At 42.1% G+C, this 13,697-nt stretch overlaps 1 long non-coding RNA gene across 1 annotated transcript in view; it reads right to left on the bottom strand.

Moving 5' to 3' along the window:
• Positions 1-3,504: 3,504 nt before the first annotated feature.
• LOC122539360 (uncharacterized) overlaps positions 3,505-13,697 on the bottom strand; it is a 30,919-nt gene continuing 20,726 nt past the window's right edge. The window contains exon 3 of the long non-coding RNA XR_006309053.2: positions 3,505-3,678. This is a non-coding gene — a long non-coding RNA (uncharacterized LOC122539360). The remainder of the gene's footprint in view (positions 3,679-13,697) is intronic.

The raw sequence follows: 13,697 nt of genomic DNA on the forward strand, positions 1-13,697 counted from the left end.
TACTAAACAAGTAGTTTGCATCAGTGTTTTCTGTGGAAAAGGATACGGCAGATATAGAACGTTAGGAAATAGATTCTGACATTTTGAAAAATGCCCATTTTACAGAGGAGGAGGTGCTGGATGTCTTAAAATGCATAAAGGTGGATAAATCTCTGGGACCTGATCAGGTGTTCCCGTAGAATTCTGTGGAAAGCTAGGGAAGCGATTGCTGGGCCCTTTGCTGAGATATTTGTATCATCAGTAGCCTCAAGTGAGGTACCAGAAGACTGGAAGTTGGCTAAGGTTATGCCACTATATAAGAAAGATGGTAAGGAAAAGCCAGAGAAGTATTGACTGGTGAGCCTGACTTTGGTGGTGGTCAAGTTGTTGCAGGGACTCCTGAGGGACAGGATTTACACAAATTTGGAAAGGCAGGGACTGATTTGGCTTTGTGCATGGGAAATCATATCTCATTGACTTGATTGAGTTTTTTGAAGAAGCAACAAAGAGGATTGATGAGGTCGGAGAGGTGGATGTGATCTATATGGGCTTCAGTAATGCGTTTGACTAAGTTCCTCATGGCAGACTGTTTAGCAAGGTTAGATCACATGGAATACAGGGAGAATTAGTGATTTGGATGCAGAATTGGCTTAAAGTAGAAGACAGAGGGTTGTGGTGGAGGGTTGCTTTTTAGATTGGAGGCCTGTGACCAGTGGTGTGCCATAACAATTGATGCTGGGACCACTGCTTTTTGTCATTTATATAAATGATTTGAATATGAACACAGGAGGTATGGTTAGTAAGTTTGCATATGACAACAAAATTGAAGGTAAGTAGACAATGAAGAACATTATCTCAGAGCTCAACTGGATCTTGATCAGATGGACCAATGGGTCAATGAGTGGCAGATGGAGTTTAATTTAGATAAAGGTGAGGTGCAGTGTTTTGGAAAGGCAAATCAGGGCAAGACTTATATACTTAATGGTAAGATCCTGGGAAGTGTTGCTGAACAAAGAGACCTTAGAGTGCAGGTTCATAGTTCCTTAAAAGTGGAGTCGCAGGTAGGTAGGATAGTGAAGAAGGCGTTTGTATGCTTTCCTTTATCAGACAAAGCATTGAGTTGGGAGGTCATGTTGCGGCTGTACAGGACATTGGTTAGGCCACTTTTGGAATATTGCGTGCAATTCTGGTCTCCCTCCTATTCAGAAGGATGCTGTGGGGTAATTCGGGAGACACAGCAGAGATTCATCAGAAGGAAGAAGAAAGATACTAAAGGGAGGATGAGGCAATCACAGTTGACTAGGGACAGCATCAAAGCAAAAGAAAAAAAGCATACAATGTGGTGAAAATTAATGGGAAACCAAAGGAAACCAAAACACAGTGGATAACTAAGAAAGCAATAAGGACGGAGAAGATGAAACATTACTGCTCCAATGTCTTCCCTGTCAGACTCTCCTTCTAGTCAACACTGGCAAGCTCCTCCCTTATTTATTTTGTACTTCAGGTGAGAGCCTGGTGGCATTATTGCTAGACTACTAATCCAGAAACTCAACTAATGTTCTGGGGACCCAGGTTCAAATCCTGTAATGGCAGTTGATGGAATTTGAATTCAATAAAATGAATCTGGAATTAAGCGTCTAATGATGACCATCAGGAAAACGCATCTGGTTCCCTAATGTCCTTCAGGGAAGGACATCTGTCATCCTTACCTGGTCTGGGCTGCATGAGACTCCAATATGATTGACTCTTAACTGTCCTCTGGGAATTAGGAATGGGTGATAAATGCTGGCTTAGCCAGAGACACCCACATCCTGTGAGTGAATAAGAAAAAAACCTTACTTTTACTCAGTTGTAATACCATTACGTCTGATTCAAGCTTTTCCCTCTCACAATACAGAGTGAATTTTATCATATTACAATTATTGCCCCCCCAATGTGTTCCTTTACTTTAAGCTCCCTAAACAAGTCTGCCTCATCACACATCACTAAATTCAGAACTGCCTATTCCTGATAGTTTTTTGAAGCAGCTGTGGTAGAGCCCTATTTCACCAACATTCCATGAATTCCTTTTCTTGAGATCCGCTACCAACCCAGATTGGTAGCGGATTTTCCCAGTTCATCTGCATATTAAAATCCTTATTGACTATTGTAATAGTACCTTTTTCATATGCTTTTTCTATGTCCTGATTTATTTTCTTTCTCACGTCCTGCTTACAGCTAGGAGACCTGTACACATCTCCTATCAGAATCCTTTTCCTGTGCGGTTCCTCAACTCTTCACCTATTCAATGCCTTTCAACTCGATATCACTTATCTGAGGAAAAATGTTCTTATTATAGAAGGAGTACAGCAAAGGCTTACTGGACTAATTCTTTGATGGCTAGACTGACGTATGAGGAGAGGTTGAATCAGTTAGGATTATACTCACTGGAGTTCAGAAGGATGAGGGGGATCTGATAGAAATCTACAAAACTGGACTAGACAGGGTACATGCAGGAATGATGTTCTCAGAGGTGATGGAGTCCAGAATTAGGGTTCACAGTTTAAGGATATGAAAGCAGCCATTTAGGACTGAGATGAGGCACTATTTCTTCACCTAGAGAGAGGTGAGCCTGTGAATTTGGCTACCAAAGAAAGCAGTTGAAGCAAAACATTGTAAGATTTCAAGAAGGAATTGGATATAGCTATATACTTGGGGCTAAAGGGAGAAAAGCAGGACATGGTATTGAGTTAGATGATCAACCATGATCATAGTTAATAGCAGAGCAAGCTCAAAGGGCTGAATTGCATATTCTTGCTCCTATCTTCTATGTTTCTATGATCAAACCATCTTCCTCCAATGCCATTCCATTCTCACCCAGCTGCAACTGATTGCGAAGTCCTGTTCCATTTTTATACATGAGATCAAAGCAAAAATATCACCTACAACAGTTTCTCTTCCCAATTCCATTATCTTTGGTGTCTCCTAAATATTTATCCTTGCCTCCACTCATGCCTTACCCCAGTGCCAACCACCACCACATCCACCATATATCATTGACATACTGAATGACATCCAAAAACTGTGAATCATTCTGCACAGGTACTGTAGAAGCACCAGGTTCCACATCACCACCCTTAACTCCTCCACTGCCTCTAAATTGTCAAATTGTTTGTCATAAATCCAGTACTAGATAACAAAAATTTCCTCCAATTAAATATTGGCAAGATTAAGCTATTATTTTTAAGCTCTGCTAGAAATTCCTGATGACTTATGCCCAAAACGTCAATTCTCCTGCTCCTCGGATGCTGCCTGACCTGCTGTGCTTTTCCAGTGCCACACTTTTCCGTTCTGATCTCCAGCATCTGCAACCCTCACTTTCTCCTATTCCAATGCAATCCTAATTGACCCTTCACATTCTACCTTTCATAAACTTGAGGTCATCCACAACTCTACTACATGTGCCCTAACTCAAACTAAGATCTGTTTACCCCACACCCTCTGTTTGCTGATTTACATTAGTTCCTGGTAATGCAATACCTTGATTTTAAAATTCCCTTCCTTTTTTGCAGATTCCTCCATAGTCTTGTCCTTCTTTGTTCCTGTATGTCCCCCACCAAGTGGGACATCGTCAAAATCCCTTCGGCCGTTCTTGATTTAATTGTACCTCCATTGATGGCTGTGCCTTCTCTACTTTTCTTGCTTCATTTAAAATCACTCCTTGAAACACACAAAAATAAACTGGTTAAACAAAGATTTCATAATGAAGTTATGGCTCATAAGCCCATTCCCTCCTCCAGGGAATTCCATACAAGTAATATTGTCTCCTAACAGCATCGAACAAGAAGAAGAAAACTCTTCATGAGACAATAAAGCAAAATTAAAATTACATCTGCAATCTAGTTAATAAAACACTACTGGCGATATTTATGTGACTCTTATTGCATTAGAAAACATTGATTTTGTACAAAATTTTATACTCATAGCTTTCAATTCTATTTGGAGACAGATACTAATTTAACCCTTGTTATAACTGATGCTTACTGATCACAGGTACTATCAGTTTGCTCCATTTATCAGCTGATCTTCGATGAAAAAAGAAGTCTCTAAGCTGTAGTATTGTTTCAGGTTTGTTGGTTTATACTTGTATTCCTTAATTGTGAAAACTTGGCCTAAGTTATCTGGGTTGTTTTCTAGTTAAGAATCACAAAATGTTCAATCACTTCTATGTCTTCTTTGCTGCAATGAAAGTAGATTGCTTCTGAGTGACATAGTCGATAATGTGTGGAGCTGGAAAAAGTATAGCAGGTCAAGCAGCATCAGAGGAGCAGTTGAGTTGATTTTTCAGGTCGGAAACTTTTATCTGAATGACACACACATTGAAGAAATACCATGGATGAATCATCACAGCAAGTGCACAAAGCACGCTAACTCTCCCAGTGCAGCACCTGTTTCATATCAGAGGCAAACATTCTTCAGATGTGTATTTAATTAGCCCAGTTAATAATATTTTCAATATTATATTAATAGTCAGACTCAAGACCAACCTTTCTTTTTTACATCTTCGTTATTTATTCATCCTGCATGTGTCAGGCCTGATACTTGCAACAGTATCTAAACCCTTTTTAAATAAAGTTAAAAATCACACAACACCAGGTTACAGTCCAACAGGTTTAATTGGAAGCACACTAGCTTTCGGAGCGACGCTCCTTCATCAGGTGATAGTGGAGGGCTCGATCGTAACACAGAATTTATAGCAAACATTTGCAGTGTGATGTGACTGAAATTATACATTGAAAAATTGATTGTCTATTAAGCCTTTCATCTGTTAGAATACAGTGATAGTTTCACTTCTTTCATGTGTAAATCACAAAACCCTTTTTTTAAAGTTGCATTCTCGGGTTAGCTGTTAACAATGGTGATAGCTAGACAATATGTTGAAGGTGTTGGCCCCCTGTGTTCTCTGTCTATGACCTGATGTTTAGATTGATTCAAATCTAAAAAGTGAGATAACAGAGTTTTACATAAATTCATGCAGTTTTTGAGCTCAGAGTTCTACATGAATGTATGCAGTTTTTGAGCAAAGTACAATGTAACCCTGCAAGTACAAATTCACCCCACAAAACATATGTGTACATGTGGGTCTTTGTCTGTCTGTGTCTGTCTGTCTGGGGTGGGGGTTGTGAGTGTGAGAAAGTGTATGTGTGTGTACAGAGTGTCTTAAGTCTGTGAGGGGGTGCATGTGTGAGTGTGGGAGTGTGTGTGTGTCTATAAGGGTGTGTGTGGGTGTCTGTGTACCTGTGTCCATGTGTATGTGAGAGTGTGTGTGTGTAGGAATATCTGGGTGTGTGTGTTGTGCAATGGTGATCACTTGTAATGTGACATGAACCCAAGGTCACAGTTGAAGCCCTCCCTATGGGTACCGAACTTAGCTATCAGCCTCTGCTCGGCCATTTTTCTCTGCTGCCTGTCCTGAAGTCCACCTTGGAGGATGGTCACCCGAAGGTCCGAGGCTGAATGTCCTGGACCACTGAAGTGTTCCCCAACTGGGAGGGAACCCTCCTGTCTGTTGATTGTTGTGCGGTGCCCATTCATCCGTTGTCGTAGCCTTTGCTCGGTTTCCCCAATGTACCATGCCTCCGGGCATCCTTGCCTGCAACGTATAAGATAGACAACGTTGGCTGAGTCACATGAGTACTTGCCATTTACAAGGTGGGAGGTGTTCCCACACGTAATAGTGGTATCTATGTCCACAATCTGACACGTCTTGCAGTGTCCACCGTGACAGGGTTGTATGGAGTTGGCCTGAGAGCTGGGCAGTTTGCTACGAACAATGATCTGTTTGAGGTTTGGCGGTTGTTTAAAGGCAAGTAATGGAGGTGTGAGGAATGTCTTGGTGAGGTGCTCATCCTCATTGATAATGTGTTGCAGGTCACGAAGAACATGGCGTAATTTTTCAGCCCCTGGAAAGTACTAAACAACGAAAGGTACCCTGTCAGTTGCAGCACGTGTCTGTCTCCTGAGGAGGTCATTACGGTTCCTTGCTGTGGCACGTCGGAACTGGCAGTCGATGAGTTGAGCATTGTACCCCGTTCTTGTGAGGGCATCCTTGAGTACTTCCAGGTGTCCATCACATTCCTCCTCATCTGAGCAGATTTGGTGTATGCGTAGGGCTTCTCCATAGGGAATGGCTGTTTTAATATGTTTTGGGTGGAAGTTGGAGAAGTGTAGCATTGTGAGGTTATCCGTGGGTTTGCGGTAGAGTGTGGTGCTGAGGTGTCTGTCCTTGATGGAGACGCACGTGTCCAAGAATGAGACAGACAGTCGAGAGTAGTCCATGGTGAGTTTGATGGTGGGATGAAACTTGTTGATGTCACTGTGTAGTTTTTAAATAAATACTCGTTGAGTGAAACATTTTGTGAAGTTGATAGAAATACAAAAGTTAACATAAAACAGCCTCAAAGAGAGAAGAAAATAAAATAAAGTTTGAAAGAAATTTGTGATATATGCTGTTATTGCTAATAAAAAGTACATCAAAGATTGTTAGATTCTAAATCCAGAAATCTGGAGACAGTTTTATAATGTGAAGTCTCAAACTTGTCAGCAAGAATATAGTGAGCGGGGGAGTTCCTTACCTGCATACAGGGCAGTGTCATATAACTTGAAAATCCTCATTTCTGAACTGCTGCCCCAATCACTTTTAATCAGGTGATAGTTAAAGAGCAGAATTCATAGGCTGGTCTGCTAAAGGGCATGTTGAGTACAAACAGAGAGTATGATTCACATACCTGCCTCAGTGACTTCATTTTGTCAGATCATAATTGTGTTGCCAGCTGAATAATAGAAAATATAAATAAAGAAAAAAAAGCAGACAAATGAGGTTGAATTTTAATTCCAGGGTTTTAATCCTGGCAATATGCTGAATTGCAGGATTGGGGGCTTAGAGGTGTCCCTGGTGGGACTCTGTAAAGAGGACATTCAGAAGCAGCAGCCAATTCAGAGGCCACCTGGAGCCCATCTAATTAAGGATAATAGGTGGACTACACATGAAGTGTGGCAAAATAAATGGAGAGAAGGGCACTGCTTGTCACTGGCCACAAAAAAAATAACCAGGAGAGTCACACCTGCACACACACACCATGGGTGCTGAGGAAAAATAAGCACAGGTTAGGCAGTAGTGTGGGGGTTTAAGAAGAAAAAAAGAACAGGAGAAAAAAAAATGAAGTGTGGCAATTGTGAATGTGAGTGCTCTCCTCCTTGAAGGGGTCTGAGAGGAAGGGGACTGTCCCTGGACTAGCTGCCCCACATCCAGAAAAAAAAAATGAAGTGTGGCAATAGGAGCACTCAAAGTTATGAACAGCTGGCAACCCCATCCGGAGACATTGTGATCATGCATTTTCAGGCTGGGAGCATCTTTGAGCATCAGAGGGCCATGAATCATTTGGCTAAAACAAAGAGTGAGTGAAGAATCCCCTCGATTAGCACTTTAAATGGCTACTCGTGACCGTGGACTAGTAGGTTCAACCCCCCGAAGCTGCTTCTCTGAAATAAGCCAGAGCCAAGGACATGTCAATACATCGGTGCATTCATTGGCAGCGCAAAGTTACCACTACACTTACTTCCAACAGGATAAAAGTTCAGCAGCAGAGTGTGTATACTTGAAATTTTTAAAGAAATAAAACTGCAGTAAGGGATTTGTTTATCTTGTCACATTTCAGTAATACAACTACAAAAGTAACTACAATAGTACAAGGTAGTAACTGCAATCCTGTGGGTGGTGTTCTTATGTGCTATTATGAGGAGCCCAGATGCTTCCTCTCAAAAGGAAGCACCCAAAGCCACTCTTCCATACCACTAACCTACTGGTTAAAGAGGTAAACCTGTGCAGGATGAATGCATTTGCTGTTCAAATTGCTCTTTTTGCTTTTCTTCACTTGTTCAAAGAATGTAAATTCTAGTACTCTACCACAAGAAGTAGATTGTGACTTTTGAAATAAGCTTTGCAGACAACCCTAAAGTAACTCCTTTGCAAACGGTAAGGTTTCAATTTCAAACTGATTTTATCACCACACTGGAAGCAGGCTGTAGGCTGGAACTGCAAATTTGCCATGGTGCAGTTTGGTTTCCCAGAATTTTACAATGACACCATTGGGCTGCCCTAAAGTCTCTGTCTGGGGTCATGCTTTTTCCTAACACCTTTTCATGTAAATTATTCGGTAATTGGTTTTAATAATCTGTTGTTATGAACCAAATCTACAAGTTTACTGCCATGGTGGGGCTAGTTTAGCTCTAATAATGAACCCTGCTCATGGTAAGCTGGAAAAGCGCAGCAGGTCATGGATGGGGTATGGATAGGGTAAAAGACAAAGTCTTTTTCCTGGAGTGAGGGAATCCAGGACTAGATGGCATAGTTTTATGGTGAGATAGGAAAGATATAAAAGGGACCTAAAGGGTCCTTGGACTCCTCCATCGCCAGACCATGGCAACACGATGGTTGGAGGAAGAGCGCCTCATCTTCCGCCTAGGAACCCTCCAACCACAAGGGATGAACTCAGGTTTCTCCAGTTTCCTCATTTCCCCTCCCCCACCTTGTCTCAGTCTAATCCCTTGAACTCAGCACTGCCTTCCTAACCTGCAATCTTCTTTCTGACCTCTCTGCCCCCACCCCACTGCGGCCTATCACCCTCACCTTGAACTCCTTCCACCTATCGCATTTCCAAAGCGCCTCCCCCAAGTCCCTCCTCCCTACCTTTTATCTTAGCCTGTTGGACACACTTTCCTCATTCCTGAAGAAGGGCTTATGCCTGAAACGTCGATTCTCCTGTTCCTTTGATGCTGCCTGACCTGCTGCGCTTTTCCAGCAACACATTTTCAGCAAATGGGATTAGTTAGGTTGGGATATCTGGTCGGCATGGATGACTTGGACCGAAGGGTCTGTTTCTATCAAACCTACAGCTCAGCGAGCAAACCTACACCCTCAACCTGAGCTACAAACCTTCACAAACCTTGCTGTTTCTGTGCTATACATCTCTATGACTCTATTTGGATCAGCAAAACATTTTTACACCATTGAATTGTTTTGAACAGGGTAAATGACTGTCTGAATTTATTTGTAAATAAAATAATAGAGGTAGAAATACATAGGCAGGAAATTCTAGTACTCTACCACAAGAAGTAGTTTGTGACTTTTGAAATAAGCTTTGCAGACAACCCTAAAGTAACATTTAGGACTATATTAACATTTCCTTTTCAGCTGCTGTTTATTTTGTTTTGTCAGATGCAATGATTCATAGAAGAATACAGCGCAGTACAGGCCCTTTGGCCCTCGATGTTGCGCCGATCCAAGCCCACCTAACCTATACTAACCCACTATCCTCCATATACCTATCCAATGCCCGCTTAAATGCCCATAAAGAGGGAGAGTCCACCACTGCTACTGGCAGGGCATTCCATGAACTTACGACTCGCTGAGTGAAGAACCTACCCCTAACTTCAGTCCTATATCTACCCCCCCTTAATTTAAAGCTATGCCCCCTTGTAATACCCGACTCCATACGCGGGAAAAGGTTCACACTGTCAACCCTATCTAACCCCCTAATCATCTTGTACACCTCAATCAAGTCACCCCTAAACCTTCTTTTCTCTAATGAAAACAGCCCCAAGTGTCTCAGTCTTTCCTCATACGATCTTCCTTCCATACCAGGCAACATCCTGGTAAACCTCCTCTGCACCCGTTCCAGTGCCTCCACATCCTTCCTATAGTATGGCGACCAAAACTGCACACAATATTCCAGATACGGCCGCACCAGAGTCTTATACAACTGCATCATGACCTCAGGACTCCGGAACTCAATTCCTCTACCAATAAAAGCCAGTACGCCATATGCCTTCCTCACCGCACTATTTACCTGGGTGGCAACTTTCAGAGATCTGTGTACATGGACACCAAGATCCCTCTGCTCATCCACACTACCAAGTATCCGATCATTAGCCCAGTACCCCATCTTTTTGTTATTCTTCCCAAAGTGAATCACCTCACACTTAGCTACATTGAATTCCATTTGCCACCTTTCTGCCCAGCTCTGCAGCTTCTCTATATCCTGCTGTAACCTGCCACATCCTTCCTCACTGTCAACAACTCCTCTGACTTTCGTATCATCCGCAAACTTGCTCACCCAACCTTCTAACCCCTCTTCCAGGTCATTTATAAAAATGACAAACAGCAATGGTCCCAAAACAGATCCTTGCGGAACACCGCTAGTGACGGCACTCCATGAAGAAACTTTGCCATCAACTACTACCCTCTGTCTTCTTCCATCCAGCCAATTCCTAATCCAAACCTCCAACTCACCCTCAATGCCATATCTCCGTATTTTCTGCAGTAGCCTACCATGGGGAACCTTATCAAACGCCTTACTAAAATCCATATATACCACATCTACCGCTTTCCCCTCATCAACCTCCTTCATCACCTTTTCAAAGAATTCAATAAGGTTTGTGAGGCACGACCTGCCCTTCACAAAACCATGCTGACTATCCTTGATCACATTATTCCTATCCAGATGTGCATAAATCCTATCCCTTACAATTCTCTCTAAGACTTTGCCCACAACAGAAGTGAGACTCACCGGCCTATAGTTACTAGGGTTATCCCTACTCCCCTTTTTGAACAAGGGAACCACATTCCTTTGCATAAAATAGCTTATTTAAATTCAAGGATATAACCACATTGGGTTCTACTTGACATAAAACAGCTCCTTTGAATTAATCAAGGAAAACAAATTAATGGTTATCTTGACTTGAGTGCAAAGGGCTTCTGATGACTTCTCTAAATGTATCAGGTTATTGTATTTGTTTCAAAATCTGACCAAAACTAGTTTGTTGAAACACTACAAAAATATAGACTTATCAATATTAAAGCCTATTGAATTTAAGTGATGATGGATACAGAATTGGCTCAGAGATGGAAGGTAGTTTAAGAGACTAGAAAACAAAGAACATGGAGAGACAGAATAAAATAAAGAGTACTATTCTAAAGAATGTGCAGAGTAAAGAAACCTGCATATATATGTACGTAAGTCATGAAAGGTGACGGGACAGGTAGAAAGAGTTGATAGTAAAGCATATAGTATTCGAGGCTTCATAAACAAGGGCAGAGGGTACAAAAGGAGGGAAGTTATGATGAACTGTATAAGACCTCAGCTGAAGTATTGCATACTGAGCAGCATACTATAGGAATGATGAAACGTGTGCAGAGGCGATTTCTGGGAATTGTTGTGGGAGGAGATAATTCAGTTACAGGGAAAAGGCCAAGAGGAAATTTGAAAGAACTTTTCAAAATCATGAGGGATCCGGACAGAGTTGATAGGGAGCAACATTACCACTCATGAATGGATCGAGGGCCAGTGGACACAATTTTAAAGTGAACGTGAAGTGAGAAAAACCTTTGGGGGTCACTCAGTGAGTTAATTAGGAGTAGGACACAGAACTTCCAGGGCCATCTGAGTTTCGACTGAGGCATTTAAGGGGACATGTTTTAAATAGAAACAATGGGCTGAATTATTTCAGAAATTAGCTAAGTGTCAATTGGGGTGTTGGAGAGATTTCGACGCTGGTAAATTCCACTTCAAGGCCGTGTGGTTATAAGCTTCCGAGGTGGAAGATGAGGTGTGATTCCTAAGTTTACATCTGACCTTATTTTTTGATGGTGAAGCAGGCCCAGGAAGGACATGCCGTTGGGGGAGTGGGAGGGGATGTTGAAATGGCTGGTGACTAGGAGGTGGGATTAATTAGAGCGTACGGACCATAGGTGTTCCCTGAACCGGTCCCCAAGTTTGCGCTCAGTCTCTCCAATGTGGAGGAGACCACATTAGGAGTAATGGATGCAGTAAATCAGGTTAGAGGAAATACAGATAAATCTCTGCCAGACTTGGAATAATTCTTTAGGGCCTTGGATTGAGGTCGGAGGGGAGGTGTGGTGGCAAGTGTTGCACCTCCTGCGGCCGCAGGGCAAGTGCCAGGTATGGAGGGACCTTAAAATAAAATTCACCAGCTTCCAAATCTCCCCAATCTCAACCTCATCCCTAGTCCAATCCTCCCTCTCTGTCTCACCCTTTTGACCTGACCTAACCTGTGTTCCTTCCCACCCATCAGCCCCACCCTTCACACTGACCAATCCCATTCACCTCCTAACTGCATCAGTCTATTGCCATCCCACCTACCTTTCTCACCAGCCCCACACTGCTGCCTTTACTTATTTCTCTGCCCCCTTCCCCCTCACCAGTCCTAATGAAGGGTCCTGCCCAAAATGTCGACTCTTTGCTCTTCTGATGCTGTTTGACACCTGGTGTGCTTTTTTCCAGCTTCACACTTTATCAACAAGAACTGGTAATGCCCACTTAATAATGCTAGGGCCGGCTGTTCCTCCGGCTGTTCTGAGGGTTGGCTGATATTTCAGGATGTGTAGTTGTTTATTTTGGCTTTCCCTTCCATCTAGGGCTTGTTCAACTCTTTAGGCTGTCTCACTGAGGTGATTTTCTGGATCTGGTCAGTCTGTTAATGCTCACCGCAAAGTACAAGATGCTATGCAGCTTGGCTGTCGCTTGAAGGTGCTGTATAGAGATGTCATTGTGAAAGGTGCAAAATCAGAGAGAGCTGGGCTCCAGGATGCCTCTTCTTTCCCCCTCTTTGCACCCTTCTTGGAGATTTTGTGGCCTATGCCCAATACTAGCATCACACAGGGGCAGGCCAAGAATTCCATCTCACTGCTCAACAAAACTGGAAATCTCCTTACTACTGATTTCACACAACTCTCACAACTTTCTTAACATTGCCTGAGAAGACTTCATCCAATGTGGAACACAGAGAAAAGCAGATTGTTGGCACAAAATTAAAATGATCAGAAAGCCAGTGCAGACACATGAGCTGAATGATCTTTTTCATCATATTAAATTGTTGAGGGCCGTTTGACTAGCTGCAGAGTGACACCAACAGCATTGGTTCAGTTCCCACAGCAGCTGAAGTTAGCATAAAGGATACTTCTTTTTAAATTCTCCCCCTTGCCTGAGATGTGCTGACTTTGAGGTTAAACCAGCACCAGTTCTCTCTCTCTCTCTCTCTAATGAGAGAGTAGTTCTATGGTCTGGTAAGACAATGACAACTTTACCTTTATATGATGGAGGGAAATATACAGTGTTGTTCCCCAAGGGTTGCCATTAGGACCACTATACATAAAACATTATTGCATATGTATTAATGAACTGGATTTGGCCATAATTTCAAAGTTTGCAGACAACACAAAAATATGTAGTAAAAGATAACAATCATCGTAGCATGTTTAGGAGGATATAGGCAGACTATGATATGAACATGTGAAATTTAATGGTGGAGTATCAGTAAATGAATGGGTTTTGAATGAGTTAAGGTTGGGCCCAATTTTGATATCTTACTTTAGGAATGTCAAGTTAAAGAAGGTGCAGAGAAAATTTCTAAGAATGATCTCAGGAATGAGGAACTTTAATTATACAGAGACAGAGGAAGAAGGGATTGTTTTCCACACAGCAGGGTGATTAAGAGGAGATTTGATTTTAAAAGTTCCAAAAAATGAATAACTTCAAAAAAGTAAATAAGGACAAACTGTTTCCAGTAGCTGAAGGGTCAGAGGTTAAACCTTACATGTTGCACTCAACTTAAATAAATAAACTTTATTTTTTCAAGGAAATATGTAGAAAAATATCACA

Source organism: Chiloscyllium plagiosum, unplaced genomic scaffold (assembly GCF_037043375.1).
Source record: "Chiloscyllium plagiosum isolate Xiang-an unplaced genomic scaffold, Cpla_swu_hap1 HiC_scaffold_36, whole genome shotgun sequence".
Classification (NCBI taxonomy): Eukaryota; Metazoa; Chordata; class Chondrichthyes; order Orectolobiformes; family Hemiscylliidae; genus Chiloscyllium; species Chiloscyllium plagiosum.